Consider the following 17,835-nt stretch of genomic DNA (forward strand, 5'->3'; position numbering starts at 1 on the left):
ATTCACAAATGAACAATAAATCTCAATCCACTTTCATGGAATCATAGAATCATCGATCCTTCCACAAACAAGGCAGCACTGACTTCTGCTCCGTTAACCATCGTCTTGTACTGTGAGGACAGTTCACGTACTGTGAGGACAGTTCACTTGGGAGGTGAGGATCTGAAAGAAGCTGTTGGAGGGGGTTGAAACTCTGTGTCCTGACAGAATGCTCAGAATCTACAGTGAAACTTGCCTTACCTCTCATACATACAAAATAGAAAGCAAGAAAAAACAGAAGGGATATTTCCTCAGACTTCTCAGAGCTTGGTGATGACAGTGATTCTATAGAAGATGGGCAATAGAGACTCATATTTGCTCTTTTCCATATAATGCCTGGTTTCTGGTAAAAGGAGGGCCTCAAGTTCAATGTAATTTGATAGATGTGACCTAAGTATGTCTACTGGACATAATTCACAAAGGAAAACAAATCTGTTCCTCTTGTAAAACTAATCTGTTTATCACTCTGCAATGTTGTTCACCTATAAAGTAGTAATTATAGTAACTTCTCCCTTGAGCAATCAAGTGACCGATATGTATGCCCTGGATCAGGGAAAATCTGTTTCTTATCTTCCTTGGAAACAGTCAACATTTCCAAATACTTTTGCTTATGCTAAGTGCAACTCCTAATGTTTCCTCTTCCCTTCATAGTTACTCCACAGAAAGGTAAGACATACTTTGCAGTTAGTTTTCAAACTAATAGCATCAACACAAAACCAGCAACAGACATAATGTGGCCTGTCCCCACCACAGAACTGATGCCTGTAAATTAGATAATGAGTTATGCTGAGACTCAGCGAGTTGCACTTAGGTACCAGATACTACACCTAGTTTTACATGTGAAGTTGCATCAAGTTTTATTTTTACAGCAAAATGCAGTCACTTTTCATGGAAAATTGTGGAGCAGCATTCAGCCACAAAAAACTGCTTCAAGTAGCAGAAGATAAATGTAGTCACTTGGGCCATTTCCTTGCCTGTCCATTTTATTCAATCACAGTTGTAACTAGACCCGTTACAAGAGAGCTAGAAGGGACCTGAGAATTGGTTGAGATTTATTTGAGAGATTAGTCAGAGTGAAGTGGTTGTAGCTTGAATATAAAAGGCTCTCTCTGCAGTGATCCTCCTCACTTACCAGTCTTCAATTATAGCATACAGTTTCCACTTGAAGCTTCAGCTTATCAAACACAGCTAATGCTATCTCCTTGATCTGACAGTGGAGTTTTACAGCAGCAGTCTCTCTCTGTTTTCCAGCCAGGCTCATATTTATTCCAATGTGAGATGTCTATGTATACCTTAATGGATAGTGGCATCTGGCAGAAATATGACTCATTGGGACTGACTTTCTCAAAGTGAAGTGCACGTTCCAAACTGTAACTGACTGGGGGCCAGGACAATGTCTGCTTTAGCCAGTTTGTGGCAATTTCTGTATTAGCAACTTGTCCTGCTTTTGCCATCCTAGTACATGCAAAGTGAAATTCCTGTGAGCTCTTTCCTGTTTTGGTCAATGTTTTAGTACCTCTCCTGCCTGATACTGCTCCCTTCCTCACTTGGACATCGAGAACAATGTGTCCACAGCTCTTGCATACAACTGAGTCTCAGTCTGATGGCTGTGTGAATGCAGGTCTCTTTGGGTGATTATGTAAGAGAAAAGAAGTGGTGCAGCCTAGAAGAGGTAGGATCAGGCATTTACTTAGCCTTATTACAGGACTCCATAGTGGTCAGAGTATCCTTAAGGATTTACAGACTGGGAGACCCTGTAAAACCTTTCATAGAAAATCCATCATAGTGAATGGCAGGTTGTTTAGCTGTTGCATTTTCAGTGACATGTGATGACTATGTATAGTACTTTATTATCCCATGACAGCTGTGAGACATCATTTCTGCCCTGTAGCTTGTGTTCTGAGTCACACCTTGCAGTAGTAACTTGTGCCTGGAAAGGATGAAACAGATGCATGAGCTGAACCAAAACTTATTGCAGGATGTTAGGGGTTGGAAGGGACCCAAGGAGATCGAGTCCAACCTCCCCTGCCAAAACAGGACCACACAATCTAGCACAGATCACAGAGGAACACATCCAGACAGGCCTTGAGTGTCTCCAGAGAAGGAGACTCCACAGCCAGGGGAAATTTAGGATCGAGGTGAGGAGAAAGTTCTTCACTGAGAGAGTCATTGGACACTGGAATAGGCTGCCCGGGGAGGTGGTGGAGTCGCCGTCCCTGGAGCTGTTCAAGGCAAGATTGGACGTGGCACTTGGTGCCATGGTCTAGCCTTGAGCTCTGTGGTAAAGGGTTGGACTTGATGATCTGTGAGGTCTCTTCCAACCTTGGTGATACTGTGATACTGTATGTGTGTGATACCTCACTGGGGAGCCTGTTCCAGTGCTCTGTGACCCTTACAGTAAAGAAGTTCCCTCTTGCATTGGGGTGGAAGCTCTTTTGCTGCAACTTACACCCATTGCTCCTTGTCTTATGTTTATAGTAATGCTTAATATCTGTGTGGTTCTTGACTTCATCAAATTAGTTGTAAAGGTAATGAAATGATTTAATGAGAATGCTAAATTTCTTTGGAAATCACAAATACCTATATCTTTAAGTTTAGATAACACATTTGATAACCAAAATATCAATGCCTAGCAAAGAAATAAAGGGAGTTTTATGAGGAGAGAGAATAAGGGGAGTTTTATTTCCTTGCCTGTAGGAAATGAATAGCACGAGATATTAAATGCAAACTGACTGCCATTACAGCCACTTGAATATGTGTAATTTCAGCATCAGAATACAATACTTACATTTAAACTGTTGTTGTTAGCAACAGGTTGAAAAATAACGATTTTGCAGAGCTTTGTGTGTCTATACATGCACATATGCACCCACTTACATCTCTATGCATACTATTTCATAAGATTACCACCAACATAAACATAGGTCCAAAAGGAAAATAATGAGCCCTTTTTCTCATATCAAAATTAAAGAAGGTGTTCTTACAAGCAGATATTTCTTGTTATCTGCCAATTGCTATACAAGCAGAGACCACTGTCACTCAAGATGAAAGCACTCTAGATAAAAGGATTAGTCAATATTTATAGAACTGTTTAAGCAATTCAAATAGCTCAGGGTGGAGAGGTTTAGCACGTAAATAACAGTATTCTCAAAAGATGTAAGACACAGCAAAAGGAAGGGAGTGCAAGGGGAACTTATTTTCTTTTCAGTGGTTACATACATTAGCTCAGCTAAAGAGGTCTATGCTTTTAAAATAAATTGTCAGGTAAAATCACTCAGCCTTTTCTCTTCTAAGTACATTACACACCTCCCTAAAATTGTAGGTCATGTGAATGTTTCAATCATGTTTTCATAGGTAATGATTATTTTTTCCCTCTTGTCAAATTTTCTTTGACACCAAGGTGAAACAGCTTGTGTGTTTGATAACACCACTCGTACGTCTCCTTTTTCATCTACATATCGTGCCTATAGGGTTAGCTATTTTCTAACTGTTAACCTCTTAAACTATGTTTCAAGTTTAGCAGCAAAGGTTTTCTGAAGAAGCAAGATGGCAAAAGCCATTATTCAAGCACAGAACTCCTAAGCACCACTAATTTGAGTTTTGATTAAGCCATTTCAAAAGCATTATCCAAGTTACATTTTGATACACACCTTTAAAGATCTGTTTACAGCTTTCTTTTTGCCTTACGAGTGCCTTGACAGGATATAAGTATTAAGCAAGGAAATACACATTCAATACAGTCTATGCACACATACAATTTTGCAAGAAGAAGATATTTACCTGTAAACATTGTCATTAAAATGATGTAAACCTGTATCCTAGTTGCAAGCATCTTTTTCCAAAGGGGAAAAAAAAAAAGAAAGGTTTAGCACTTAAGCAGTCCACAAAGTAAATTCCTGCAAAATTCAAACCAGTTCTTAGTATAAAGGCTTCCTTTCCAGGATTAGCTTGCTCCACTTCTGTACCTGCTGATGTTGGCTGATGGTGTATTTCGCCCTAGCCAGATCAACAAGGCTTAAAGTAAGTCTCATTAAACTGTTTACGCAACAGATATGTTTTCTACTTACATTCTTTATCAGCATGTTCTGTCCAGCTGTGCTCACACTAAGCTTCCAGTCTGTTTCACAGCAAGGCAGGTTTTTATCATCTGTTAAAAACTGGTTGGTGACTTTTTGTCATTTTACAAGGTGCTGGTTTTAAAGCCTGTATTTTCTTTCTTTTTCAAGGGGTTTGCTAATCCAGATCAGCTCCTTCACAGTCACTGTCTTTTAGAGAAACTCTGCCTCTCAATAAGCTGATAAAAAAGACCTAAGACTGTACCTCATTATTTTGTTAAATATGCCACCCAGAGGGACCTGGACAGGCTGGAGAGGTGGGCACAAGCCAAGCTCATGTGGTTCAACAAGGCCAAGTGCAAAGTCTTGCATGTGGGTCGAGGCAATCCCAAGCACAAATGCAGGCTGGGCAGTGACTGTCTGGAAAGCAGCCCTGAGGAGAGGGACTTGACGGTGCTTGTGGATGAGAAGTTCAACAGGAGCCAGCAGTGTGCACTTGCAGCCTGGAGGGTCAACCAGATCCTGGGCTGCATCAGGAGACGTGTGACTAGCAGGTTGAGGGAGGTGATTCTCCCCCTCTACTCCATGCTGGTGAGACCCTACCTGGAGTACTGCATCCAGTTCTGGAGCCCCCATTACAAAAAGGATGTGGAGATGCTGGAACGTGTCCAGAGAAGGGCCGCGAGGATGATGAGAGGGCTGCAGCATCTCTGCTATGAGGTCAGACTGAAAGAGTTGGGACTGTTCAGTCTGCAGAAGAGGAGGCTCTGAGGTGACCTTCTTGTGGCCTTTCAGTATTTGAAGGGGGCCTATAAAAAAGCTGGGGAGGGACTTTTTAGGCTCTAAGGGAGTGACAGGACTAGAGGGAATGGAGCAAAGCTGGAGGTGGGTAGGTTCAGACTGGACGTGAGGAGGAAGTTGTTGAGCATGAGAGTGGTGAGAGCCTGGAATGGGTTGCCCAGGGAGATGGTTGAGATCTCATCCCTGGAGGTGTTTAAGGCCAGGCTGGATGAAGCTGTGGCTGGCCTGATCTGGGGTAGAGTGTCCCTGCCCATGGCAGGGCGGTTGGAACTAGATGATCCTCATGGTCCCTTCCAACTCTGATTCTATGATTCTGTAATTCTATATTATACATAAATATGTATTTTTTATATATATTTGTATATCCCATGGTTTTGTACCATGGGATTTCATTGTACTGCTTACTGGAAATCTGTAGATTTTTTTTGAGTGTGCTGAAGACAGGAAAGAAGTCATTTGCAAAAACATCTTTTTTCTTCATCTCTCAAGACATTTGACCTAGAACTAATTAAATTAAAAAAAAAAAAAAAAAACAAAAACACCAACCACAAAACAAAACATAGTCCAGGAGATTGGATTACCATTTCTGGGGTGATTTATGCACAAGACTTTTATCTATGCAGAAGGGCTTTTATCTCTTCACTGTGCTTGATTTGCAGAATGAATTACTTAAAATACTGCTAGAGCAATGTTGCTGTGTAATTAGTGCCATCATTATAAAGCAAGAGAGTCTTTCCCCAGGTTGGTATTTGTACCATCCAACCACCATATGGCAATCTGTGGATTCATATTTTTGTTTTGGCAGTTTCCCGTTTTAAAACTTCAGCAATGGACTCTGCAGGCTCTCTCAGCCTGTTGTTGTGGAGGGCCTATAGACCCAATATAGGCTTACACATGTTTACCTATCAAACGGACACATAGAGTCTGGCCTGCCCAGGGCCCAGGTTGTGTAACGCTGTTGTGTAAGCCCACGCGCCTAGCTTATGGCCTACTGGGTGCAAGACCCCTGCCCTTGCCATATTTGGGGGAGCCAGGCCTATGGACCCTGCCTAATATGGTATGGTTTGGCTAACTGCCATCCTGATTGGCTATTCTGTGTCCAAAGGGCAATTAATCTCGGCCCACATTGATAAAAGGAGATACGCAGGTGAACAACCTGCTTTTGCTTCCCTGCTCTTTGCCATTCTCTCTCTGCTGTGCCCAGCCCTGCTGCTCTTGCACACTGCCTTACTGCTTGCCTGCTGAACTCCACTGCTGCGAGTTACCAGGAGCAGACCCTGGATGTCTGCATGCAATTGGCCTGTGTGGCCAGCGTGACATCGTGCTGAGACTGCACCACATCTGCCCTCTGCACCTGAAGGTCCTGCCTAGAATCCCTGGACATATACACAGATCATTCAGAAGCAGCCAGGAGACAAGGTCAGAGATTGTCTGCGTCCTGTCCCCAGAAGCCAGGAAGATTCAAGCCTCTACATCCAACAAGACAGAGTCCCCTAAAAGCATTTGGGCACTGCCTGGACTGTGGCTAGCCCCAGTGAGGGTAATAATAATAATAATAATAATCCGTGAGTAAATGCTTAAATGCCTCTTTGTAATTCTCTACTGCCTGCTGCCATAGAGCAGAAAGTGCTTGAGCCAATCTAGTGAGCAAGTGGCATATTGAGCACAAGTGGCATTGGCCACAGGAATAGTCTCTTCCAGTTCAAATAATGTTTATATATTTTGCTGCTTATATTAGATGTAGATATTATCCATGGAATGTTTCCATAACCATGTAAGAACCAAAATATTAGAATCAGTGGTTGGGGGTGGTAGAGCTCTGAACAGCAACATTAGAAAAGACTGGATGAGGCACTTAGTGCCATGGTCTAGTTGATTGGATAGGGCTGGGTGATAGGTTGGACTGGATGATCTTGGAGGTCTCTCCCAACCTGGTTGATTCTATGATTCTATGATTAATAAACAATATTAACTTTGAAAAATATCATCTCACATCAATTAATTTCCCCTCCCCAACACCTGTCCCCAGGAAAATCTGATCTTTTGGTAAATGCGTTTTTCAATTACTTCTTCTTCCTCAACTCTTTTATGCATTAATAAGGAAATTCCTGACTTTGCATCCTTTTTTTTTCCCCCTAGGTTCACCAAAAGATTTGTATGCAGGATGCGATTTTGGATTAACTTAATCTTCAGTTCCAAACTACTTTCTATGTTGATGGTCAGACAACTCCTCCTCTTTCCAGCATTGAGTGATTTTTCCCTATGATAGACTGAAATGTCGTGGGACAAAAATGTCACCAAGATTCTTTGAAAGGTAGGGAAGCTTTAAGCAAAATAAAGTTCATGTTGATAAGTTAGTATGCATGTACTTTATTCATAGTGCCTATCAGATGTCTCATGCTATAGCTTTAAGCTTAATATGCATTTTTATTTTGAAAATAACAAGAAAAAGTTGGAGGCTGTTGGCAATTGTCAGCCCTTTTGCAACATGCCACTGATATATGTTCTGAGGTAACATTGAGAACATACACACTGTCAACAAGTTGAGATAGGCATACACTATTACAGCTCAGTGAAAACATGGAGCTGGTGACACTCTGAGACAGAGAAACTTTGTTGGACAATTCTTCTTAGCAGAGCACACAGAATTGATAAACATGAGCAACCCGTGCTGGGAAGACCTTGAATCCATCCTAGGGGCTTAGATAGCAGGCACAGGGTGGCTTCCCCCCACATGCAGCTGCAGGGGGTGGAGTGCAGCTGCAGGTGGGCAGAGTTTAACCAGCCCCAGAGGCTGACCCTTAGATTGTTATGGTATGCTGACCTATTGATGCCTTACATGTAACTCTGGACCCTCTGACTGTAACCAATCTTAAGCTGAGCACGCCTCTTGTTAGAATGCATATAAGTCACTGTATCATGGAAATAAATGGGATTTGACCATCTAACCATATTGGTGAACAAAGAGTCATTTACCCAAGGTGCTCCACCAGATTAAACTCCAACAAAACTTCATATTTGGATGTTTAGCAAACTGCCTGAAGCCATGTATCACAGTCTCAAGTTGTGCCAGGGGAAGTATAGGCTGGATGTTAGGAGGAAGTTCTTCCCAGAGAGTGATTTGCATTGGAATGGGCTGCCCAAGGAGGTGGTGGAGTCCCTGTCCTTGGAGGAGTTCAAGAAAAGACTGGATGAGGCACTTGGTGCCATGGTCTAGTTGATTGGATAGCGCTTGGTGATAGATTGGACTGGATAATCTTGGAAGTCTTTTCCAACCTGGTTGATTCTATGATTCTATGTCAGAACTTCTCGTGGATCTTTGAACAAACTTTTCAAGAACAAATGAGTTACAGCAGGTGATTACAGTAATGGTTTGATACTGTCTTTAGTAACATTTTCATGGACTAACCAAGGAGAAAAATCTCTGTCAAACAACCACAAAGTGGCTATAATACTTGTGCGATCTTGCCCAGAAAGTAATTGCCAGAGCTTTGCTGTTAAACTAGGAGACTCTGTTGAGTATGATTTGGCACTGTCCCAGGTTTACTGCAGTCAGTGTTTTGATGGAAGATGTGGATGATAGTATAAAAAGTTTGCGTATTAAGTTGCCTGATAAAGCAGTGTTAAGTGAAACTTTCAACTGTGTTAAAGGCAAACCTACTTTTAGAGGTTAGCAAAAAACATTAATTAGATATATTATCTGAAAGACATTGGTTTGAATTCTGTACGGACACATTTGGTTTTGTATAGTCCCAGGCCAGAATAACCAGCAGTTGGGTGCTTCAGTAGTTCCAGTTTACAGAACCTTGGTCATACCTTAGTGGGAATACTGGCTCCATTTGTAGATCTGCACTTCAAGAAAGATTAGGATCAATTGGGAAGAATTCAGAGGAGAGCAATGAGAATAATCAGAAATCTAGGTAGTACAGTTTGTAAGGAGAGAATAAAAATGTAGGGCTGTTCTGCTGAAAGACAAACAGAGGAAATGGGACACAGTAACAGAGTTTCAGTACAAAAAAAGACAGCACTCTGTTCCCTGAGACCATAGTAAACAAGTCAAGAAGTCATGAATTTGATCTGCAGCAAGGAATATCCATGTCACAATTCAGGAAAATATTTCTAATGATAAGAAGGCATCAAAGCCTTGGTATAAGATGTTCACTGGGAGCCATCAGGTCAATTTTGAATCCTTAAAAATAGTGGAGACAAGAGTGCAGTTGACACATGTCAGCTGAGCCTATCTTAGACATGGAGATAGCCCAAATGACACCTGCACATCCATCTCTTCCAATTAAACTGAGTTGTGGTTGTGTCCAACTACACAGGCACATATATGTATCTATACTTAAGTATAATGGAAGTAATAGAAGGAGTAATCACTGTAGAAAGTGAAAGTGCAGCTTACCCTTTAGGATATGCTTTATGGGATTTGCCAACAATGAGTGTGCAATAACACTTCCTCCAAATGTAGTTTACAGTTTGGGAAGTACCTGTCACAAAACTGTGAGGCCAGAGGAAATAGTAGGCAGAGTATATATTCTTCTGAGCTCCAGATCTTAGCAGGCAAGCATGAAAATTCTTACTTTGCCACATCTGTGCTGATAATTGCAAAGAGATAATTACTCTTTGCTGGAAGGAGGAAATTCACATTCGTGAGTGAGTAAGCGCAAGGGAATAAATTGACCATCTCTATGTCACTGTAATTAAAACTCATGCTTCTGGGTATAAATCAGTTGTCAAGGAGGTCAGGAAGGAGGCTTTACTCTTAGGTATGCCATTCTTGGAATGGGCTGCCCAGGGAGGTGGTGGAGTCACCGTCCCTGGAGGTGTTCAAGAAAAGATTGGATGATTCATTTAGTGTCATGGTCTAGATGACAGGATAAGGCTGGGTGCTAGGTTGGACTGGATGATCTTGGAGGTGTCTTCCAACCTGGCTGATTCTATGATTAGGTACATCAGTGTAGAGTAAGTGAGGAGTATTTAAATGGATTTTTCTTTTCCCTCCTGTTTTTCTCTTTCTCAGTAAAGGACTACTTGATGTTGGATATTGAACATCATGTGAACAGTGACCTGGTCTAGTACAGTAATACCCTTAGTCTTAGTAGAAAAAGCTCTTGTAAAGTGAAGAACAAAATACAGGACAGAGTGGGAGCACATGGAAAATTGGATACTTAAAACCAGTAGGATAATAAGCCTTTGCTAACATTGGGCTAATTTGCACATGTTGCCTTTCACATAGCACTCTAATTTCGTGAAGTCATAAGACTGTGTTAGTTATTTATTTATTGGAGACAAATTCACTGTTCTGGTATTTTCCCTCCTGCACTGAAAATGCACATGTAAAGTTAATACTGGCTAGGGGGAAAAAAAGAAAAAAAAACAACAAAAAGGAGAATTAGAGTTGAGTGATTTGGCTTAATCATTAAATATGTCACTCTAGCTGAAGGATATGGAATTCATAACGTGCTACATTCAGAATGGCATGCTGTAATTCAATCTTTTTAAACATTGCTGGCCTGAAGGTTCATAGACTAGTCTGAATTTTTGGTGAAAATGGACTTTATAAAAAAAAAAAAAAAAAGGGTAGTAAAAATCCTCGATCCCTTAATCTCTTCAATCATAAAACATTTTCTGAGAGCAAAAGTGCTTGGAAGTGTTTTTCCACTTGTTTCACATGTTTTGTCACACCTAAAATAGTTTTCATTTGAAAAAAAAAAATAGACATTACATACATGCTGTAGGTGATTAGTTGTTTAGTGCAGGCTGCTGTGTTTACTTTATTTTATACATATTGGAAACAGCAGACTGAGTTAAGCATTGAGTTTGGCTGCCAGGTAGATCAGCCACAAGCACTCCTTAGGCAACGTTGTGAGAGTGGCACAGGCAGAGGTCAGACGCACATAGCCCGTGAATGGCAAGGGGCCATGTCCTAGAAGGGCAAGATGGCAAAACTGTGGCTTGTAGCCTACACCTTCATCCCATATTTTGATTAACACAGCCAGCCATGTGGATCCAATTGTAAGGTTAGAGTCTGAACCTGGAGTAAAGAAAAACTTGGTGAAGAAATACATCTGTGCATGGCACTCATTTTCCTTTAATTTCCCTACTTCTAGAGTCAGCTTTATATATAGGTAAAAGAGGCAGCTGCTGTTGCATTTGACTGATGGTGGTAAGAAAGAAAATCAAATGGTGGCAGCCCACTTTTCCCAGGCAGTGTCTTTCCTGAGTGTTTTTTCTGGTTGCACAAATGCCACCTCACTGGGATGAGCTGGGAAGGGTCAATGAGAGGAGGGAGACCAGAGAAGGGCGATGAGGCTGGGGAGAGGCCTTGAGCACAGCCCTATGAGGAGAGGCTGAGGGAGCTGGGATTGGTTAGCCTGGAGAAGAGGAGGCTCAGGGGAGACCTTATTGCTGCCTACAACTACCTGAGGGGTGGTTGTGGCCAGGAGGAGGTTGCTCTTTTCTCTCAGGTGGCCAGCACCAGAACGAGAGGACACAGCCTCAGGCTGTGCCAGGGGAAATTTAGGCTTGAGGTGAGGAGAAAGTTCTTCACTGAGAGAGTCATTGGACACTGGAATGGGCTGCCCAGGGATGTGGTGGAGTCGCTGTCCCTGGGGCACTTCAAGGCAAGGTTGGATGTGGCACTTGGTGCCATGGTCTGGCCTTGAGCTCTGTGGTAAAGGGTTGGACTTGATGATCTGTGAGGTCTCCCAACCTTGGTGATACTGTGAACATTACAAGGTGTGATAGGTCTAAAGTGGATGAAGGTGACTTAGGAAGGACACAGTTAAGACAAAAGATAAACAGATAAGATTTTGAAGATTAACCAGACAAAAAAATTGAGAATAATCTGAATAGGAAAAAGGAAATGGAAACACAGGAATCAGTGGTAGCCCCAGAGATATTTGTGTTGGCATTTGAGACAGCATTCCTATCAGGCATTTATGAGTAGTAACAGGAGCAACTATGGATGTATATGACCACTAACCTGTGTAGGAAATGTGAGGGATGCTTAGAGACACTGTTCTCCAGAGATAAGGTCCACACAGCAGTCTGAGCTAAAATTTAGACTGGAGAAAGGAGACCACAAGAGCAAAGGCAAAGACAAAAGCATGAAATTTAAAAAATAGAATAAACCAGTCATAGATATTTTTGTAATGAAGTAAAGACAGTCACTTGCACTGGAGCAGAGAAGTCAATTCACAACACTTAGGAAATTAAAATACAATCATGGAAAAGCTTCAAAGGCTTCCATCTGTTCCAGTTCTCCACTCAAAGAGTCAGTGCTTCATCCAGAGAAGAAACTGGAATAATGAGTTCTGAAGAATTTGATTTGTTTGTACCTGTTTGTGCACCAGACATTTGGAAGCTTAAGAAAGATAATTGATGTTCTACTTCCAGTATGTTTTTTTCTGCATTCTTTAAAACTGTATAGATAATTCAGGTATTTGGTTGACCTCCTAGAAAACTGTGGCAAGACTCTCTAATCCAAGGCATTAATGATCAGATTTGCATTTTTGGTAGATTTATGAGCTTGTCCTTATGAGCTTGTACAACTCCAGTTGTGCTGGGGAAGGTATAGGCTGCATGTTAGGAGGAATTTCTTGACAGAGAGAGTGATTGGCATTGGATTGGGCTGCCCAGGAAGGTGGTGCAGTCACTGTCCCTGGAGGTGTTCAAGAAAAGATTGGATGAGGCACTTAGTGCCATGGCCTAGTTGACTGGACAGGGCTGGGTGCTAGGTTGGACTGGATGATCTTGGAGGTCTCTTCCAACCTGGTTGATTCTATGATTACATACAGTGTGTGTGCTTTTGAACTGAAGTATATCCAGAAGGATCTTAAAACAACCAGTACCTTTAAGTTGTTTAATTAGATCATACAAGTTCATGTTTCATTGACTTGAATATGTGTTTGGAGCATATGATTCACTCTGAATTCAGAAAACAAATTAATTTTCAGTCCTACAAACACTTAAGGACTTGAAAAGAGTGCTTCCTCTTGGTGAACACCTCCCATGGGAAATGTATGCTATGTCTAGTTTATTCTAAAAGGGACTTGTCTTGTGTTGACTGAATCATATCCCAGAATCAGCCAGGTTGGAAGACACCTCCAAGATCATCCAGTCCAACCTAGCACCCAGCCCTGTCCAATCAACTAGACCATGGCACTAAGTGCCTCATACACTCTTTCTTGAACACCTCCAAGGATGGCAACTCCACCACCTCCCCGGGCAGCCCATTCCAATGCCAATCACTCTCTCTGGCAGGAACTACCTCCTAACATCAAGCCTAGACCTCCCCTGGCACAACTTGAGGCTGTGTCACCTTGTTCTTCTCCTGGTTGCCTGGGAGAAGAGACCAACTCCCACCTGGTTGCAGTCTCCCTTCAGGTAGCTGTAGACAGCAATGAGGTCCCCCCTGAGCCTCCAATTCTCCAGGCTAAACACCCCCAGCTCCCTCAGCCTCTCCTCATAGGGCTGTGCTCCAGGCCTCTCACCAGTTTCGTTGCTCTTCTCTGGACACATTCCAGCACCTCAACATCTCCCTTGAATTGAGGAGCCCAGAACTGGACACAGCACTCAAGGTGTGGCCTGACCAGTGCTGAGTACAGGGGAAGAATAACCTCCCTTGCCTTACTGGCCAAACTGTTCCTGATCCAGCCCAGGATGCCATTTGCTTTCTTGACCACCTGGGCACACTGCTGCCTCATGTTCAGCTACTATCCACTAGTACCCCCAGGTCCCTTTCTTCTTGGACTGCATCCTCTTTGTTTTAATGGAGGTAGGCAAGCACAGCCACTGTGCTGTCTAGTGTGAAACAGTTTCTGCACTGCAAATACAGCTTCAATAAAATTCAGTAATTTGCAGGATCTTCTGATTTTGTTAAAACCAGTGTGAATCTCCACAACACACCAAAGCAACTGTGTTTACACAGCTTTATTGTCAGTCTGCATTGAAACAAACTGAAAAAGCCAGCAGGCTAGAAAATCATAGATTTAATAGGGCATATAGAGCTTAACCAAAATAGAGACCTAGGAATAGAAAAATACATAATGTGAATGTGTGAACATGCATAGCATGTTTATGCTGGGTGTATTTTGGGCTGTGCAGAGCAGAGCTGCATAAATAGCATTAATACGATCTGTTCTTATGCATTGTATAATTACATTTCTCTGTTGCTACAGTATATTTCATAGAATCATAGAATCAACCAGATTGGGAGAGACCTCCAAGATCATCCAGTCCAACCTAGCACCCAGCCCTGTCCAGTCAACTAGACCATGGCACTAAGTGCCTCAGCCAGGCTTTTTGTGAACACCTCCAGGGACGGTGACTCCACCATCTCCCTGGGCAGCCCATTCCAATGCCAATCACTCTCTCTGCCAACAACTTCCTCCTAACATCCAGCCTATATTTCCCCCGGCACAACTTGAGACTGTGTCCTCTTGTTCTGTTGCTGGTTGCCTGGCAGAAGAGACCAACCCCTACCTGGCTACAGCCTCCCTTCAGGTAGTTGTATACAGCAATGAGGTCACCCCTGAGCCTCCTCTTCTCCAGGCTAATCACCCCCAGCTCTCTCAGCCTCTCCTCATAGGGTTTGTGTTCCAGGTGGATCTGCTGGTTGTCTTACTGGGGAATAACCTGGGTCTCATACTGTGGGTATGTGTTTTAGCTAGACCACAGCTACTTTTCAAGTCTCTTTATGTGCTCTGGTAAACTTCTATAACTGTTCAGACATTCGTAGTTTTCTTTGTTTGTTACTACAGGTAGTGATTTATCATGAGCTTCTGGCCTCCCAGATAGACCCAATAGCAGATTCTGAACCCTCTTTGTCAAGAAAAAGTAGTGCCTGTAGGACACTGACTACAGCCATAATTGTATTGATCATTATGACTCACTGCACCAGTGTCACATTGTTAGCACAGCGGGGCATTAAGGGTTGCAGCCTATTTCTAGTGGCTAATTGTCAGCATAAGTTACCTCTCTGTATTAGGTTTGCTTTATTTTCTCTGAGACTGCTTGCAGGAAGAGCAAAGTTGATTGTCAGCTGGGGAAAAGGATGCTCTCCTTCATTTGATTGTCCCTACACAATCATCAGCAGCAAGCCCTTTGCCAAGTGAATTCAAATATGTAGCCAAAGAGAAGCAAATAGAGCCAATGTGCAGACATATAAATGCTGGGCTTTATTCCTCATACTGGCAAACACTGAATAATTATCAGAGAACAATTCATGTAAGAACTGTTATGTAGTACATCATAGACAATTAATTGTGGTGGTCACTTTGCCAGCTTATTTTTATGACTCATCACCCAAACATCCTTGAAAAGGCCTTAGAGCTAAGACTCATCATTGGTAGTTAATTGCCAGCAGACTATAAAACCTCTGAGCCCAATCCAATGAAAGTGTTAAAGTGAAGTTTTAACTTACTATCAATTGAAACTGGAATATTGTATGTGTATGCACATGAGTATACAAAACTGGGAAGAGATCTTTAAACACCAGAGAGTTGCATTGCTGTTCCGAGGGATCTCAGCAGTGTAAAAATAGGCAATCTGCAGGAATCTTAAGAAGTCCTGCAAAGGGGTATGCAAAGTCCTGCACCTGGGGACAAATAACCCAATCCACCAACACCTGCTGGGGGAGAGCTTGCCAGAAAGCAGCTCTGCCATGCCTGTGAACAAGCTGGACATGAGCCAGCAGCATGTCACTGCAGCAAAGAGGACCAACAGCCTCCTGGGCGGTATTAGGAAGCATATTGCCAGCGGGTCAAGCAAGGTGAGTCTTCACCACTGCTCAGCTCTCAGGAGACCATATTAAGTCCAGGTCTGGACTCCCCAGCTGCAGGATGGAATTGGATGTGCTGGAGAAGGTCCAGCCAAGGGCCATGAAGATGATTAAAGGATTGGAAAATCTGTCATGAGGAGAGGCTGAGGTTGATCAGGAGTTGAAATGAAAGTGAATTTTAAAAGCAGGAGATGGTCTTTCAAAGAAAAAGGCATATTTAATCTTCTCCCTCATTCACATGTTCCTTTCCCTTAAAGAACTAAGTATTGCATGGTCTTGTGGACACGATTGCTCTCATGTACACAGTTCTTAAGACCTACTGAGGATAAGGCTTGGCTGTATTCATGTTCTGCTTTTAAACTGAAAATGCTGTGTGTTGTTAAATAATCCTTTGTAACTGGTACAGGTGGGAAATCCAAGATGGACTGTAAAAGTTATGAATATTTGGATTTTTCTACTGCTATATGTAGGCTTGGTAGTGTTAATTCAGGGAGGTTTAGAAGATTATGTGTACGTGACAGCCCTGAGGATTTCTATCATTGTGATTTTCCTTCCAACCCTTATTTGTTTTTTATGAAGAGCATAATGACCTATGACAACTAAGCTTTATTCTCTGTGGAGTCTGACATTGCTTCTGTTTAATGGATCAGACACTTTGTGATACATCAGTACAAGACACTTTCTTCCCCATGTCAAACTAGGGTACCTCTTCAATATTTCCCAGCTGTGCTGACCTGTGTGATCAAGAGGTCATGTCCTGAAGTTAGACCCAGAATCAAAACACTCACTTCTACTACGGGCCAGACTATTAATGTAACCTATTTCATTTACATCAAGTTGGAACTTGACATTCAATTTCTCAGTCCAGAAGCAATTATTTTTAAAGGAACATGCCAACAATATTGCTTGCCTTAGAATAGTGAAAGTTCAAAAGGGCAAAAAACATTTCACACCATAAATAAAGAATTGATTATACTTGAAAACAAAGTTTGTAATTACTACTGACATTTCTGAGCCTAGATGAGGTGCCTTTTATGCTTTAAAAACTGATGTCATTTGTGCCACTAGCATGATGGGAACCTTATGTAAGGGTATGAAATAGTCTTTTGCTGGTACTTTAAGGATCAAGAGGAAAACATGAATGGTTTGCACAATGCTTGAATCAAATGTCTGGTGGCTTTCTGTTTGTTTGGGTTTGGGGGGGGGGGGTTGTTGTTTTTTGTCAAGAGAGGATGCAAAATTTCTTGTGGGTGTTTAGCCTTTAGCAGGACAAAAATTCCTCTTCCTCCTCAGTATCTCCATCAGCAGGACCAATGGAATAATCAATAAAATTTAATACTTACATTAATACTTAAATATACTTAAATTTAATACTTAAATGTACAACTATGCTATTTTTCTGTAAAAAAAATAAGCCTGCAAGGTGCTAATGGATTTTAACTAGGAATAGCCCTGATCTGTGTCATCAAATTACTCTTCTACACTTAAAAGCATAGTGTTTGTTTTTTTTTTCCTTACAGAGCTCTTACAGCCCTGAGTGAACTCTGCATGACTGGCCAAAGACCAATATCCCTGAAGTCCATGTGCAAGATTCTGCTAATCAACCTGTGTGATGCAAAAGCCAAAAATCTATGTTAAGAACTTGAATTAGCAAAGAGTCTTAATCACAAAGTCTCTTTAGCTTGGAGGAGACTGAGGACTGACTTCATTAATGTTTATACGTAAAGGGTAAGTGCAAAGAGCCAGGCTCTTCTTGGCGATGCCCAGCGACAGGACAAAGGGCAATGGGTGGAAGCTGAAGCATAGGAAGTTACATGGAAACACGACAAAGAGTTTTGTCACTGTGAGGGTGACAGAACACTGGGACAGCCTGCCCAGGGAGGGTTGTGGGCTTGCTCGCTCTCCCTCTGGAGATATTCAAGACTTGCCTGGATGTATTCCTGTGTGATCTAGCCTAGGTGATCTTGTTCTGGCAGGGGAGTTGGACTGGATGACCTTTCGAGGTCACTTCCAGCACCTGACATTCTGTGATTCTACGAAATTACATCTTTCAGATCACGGTGTAGTGACTGCATTAAACTATCAGCTATAACTAGGTTTGGTTAATGCGTTACAGATGCTACACGCAGATAGTGTTTCATGCTCCCTCTACTG

General features: G+C 42.1%; 1 protein-coding gene across 1 annotated transcript in view; it reads right to left on the minus strand.

The window, feature by feature from the left end:
• CRB1 (crumbs cell polarity complex component 1) overlaps positions 1 to 17,835 on the minus strand; it is a 136,672-nt gene that overhangs the window by 49,509 nt on the left and 69,328 nt on the right. The window lies entirely within an intron of this gene.

This window comes from Pogoniulus pusillus, chromosome 8 (genome assembly GCF_015220805.1).
Source record: "Pogoniulus pusillus isolate bPogPus1 chromosome 8, bPogPus1.pri, whole genome shotgun sequence".
Lineage (NCBI taxonomy): Eukaryota > Metazoa > Chordata > Aves > Piciformes > Lybiidae > Pogoniulus > Pogoniulus pusillus.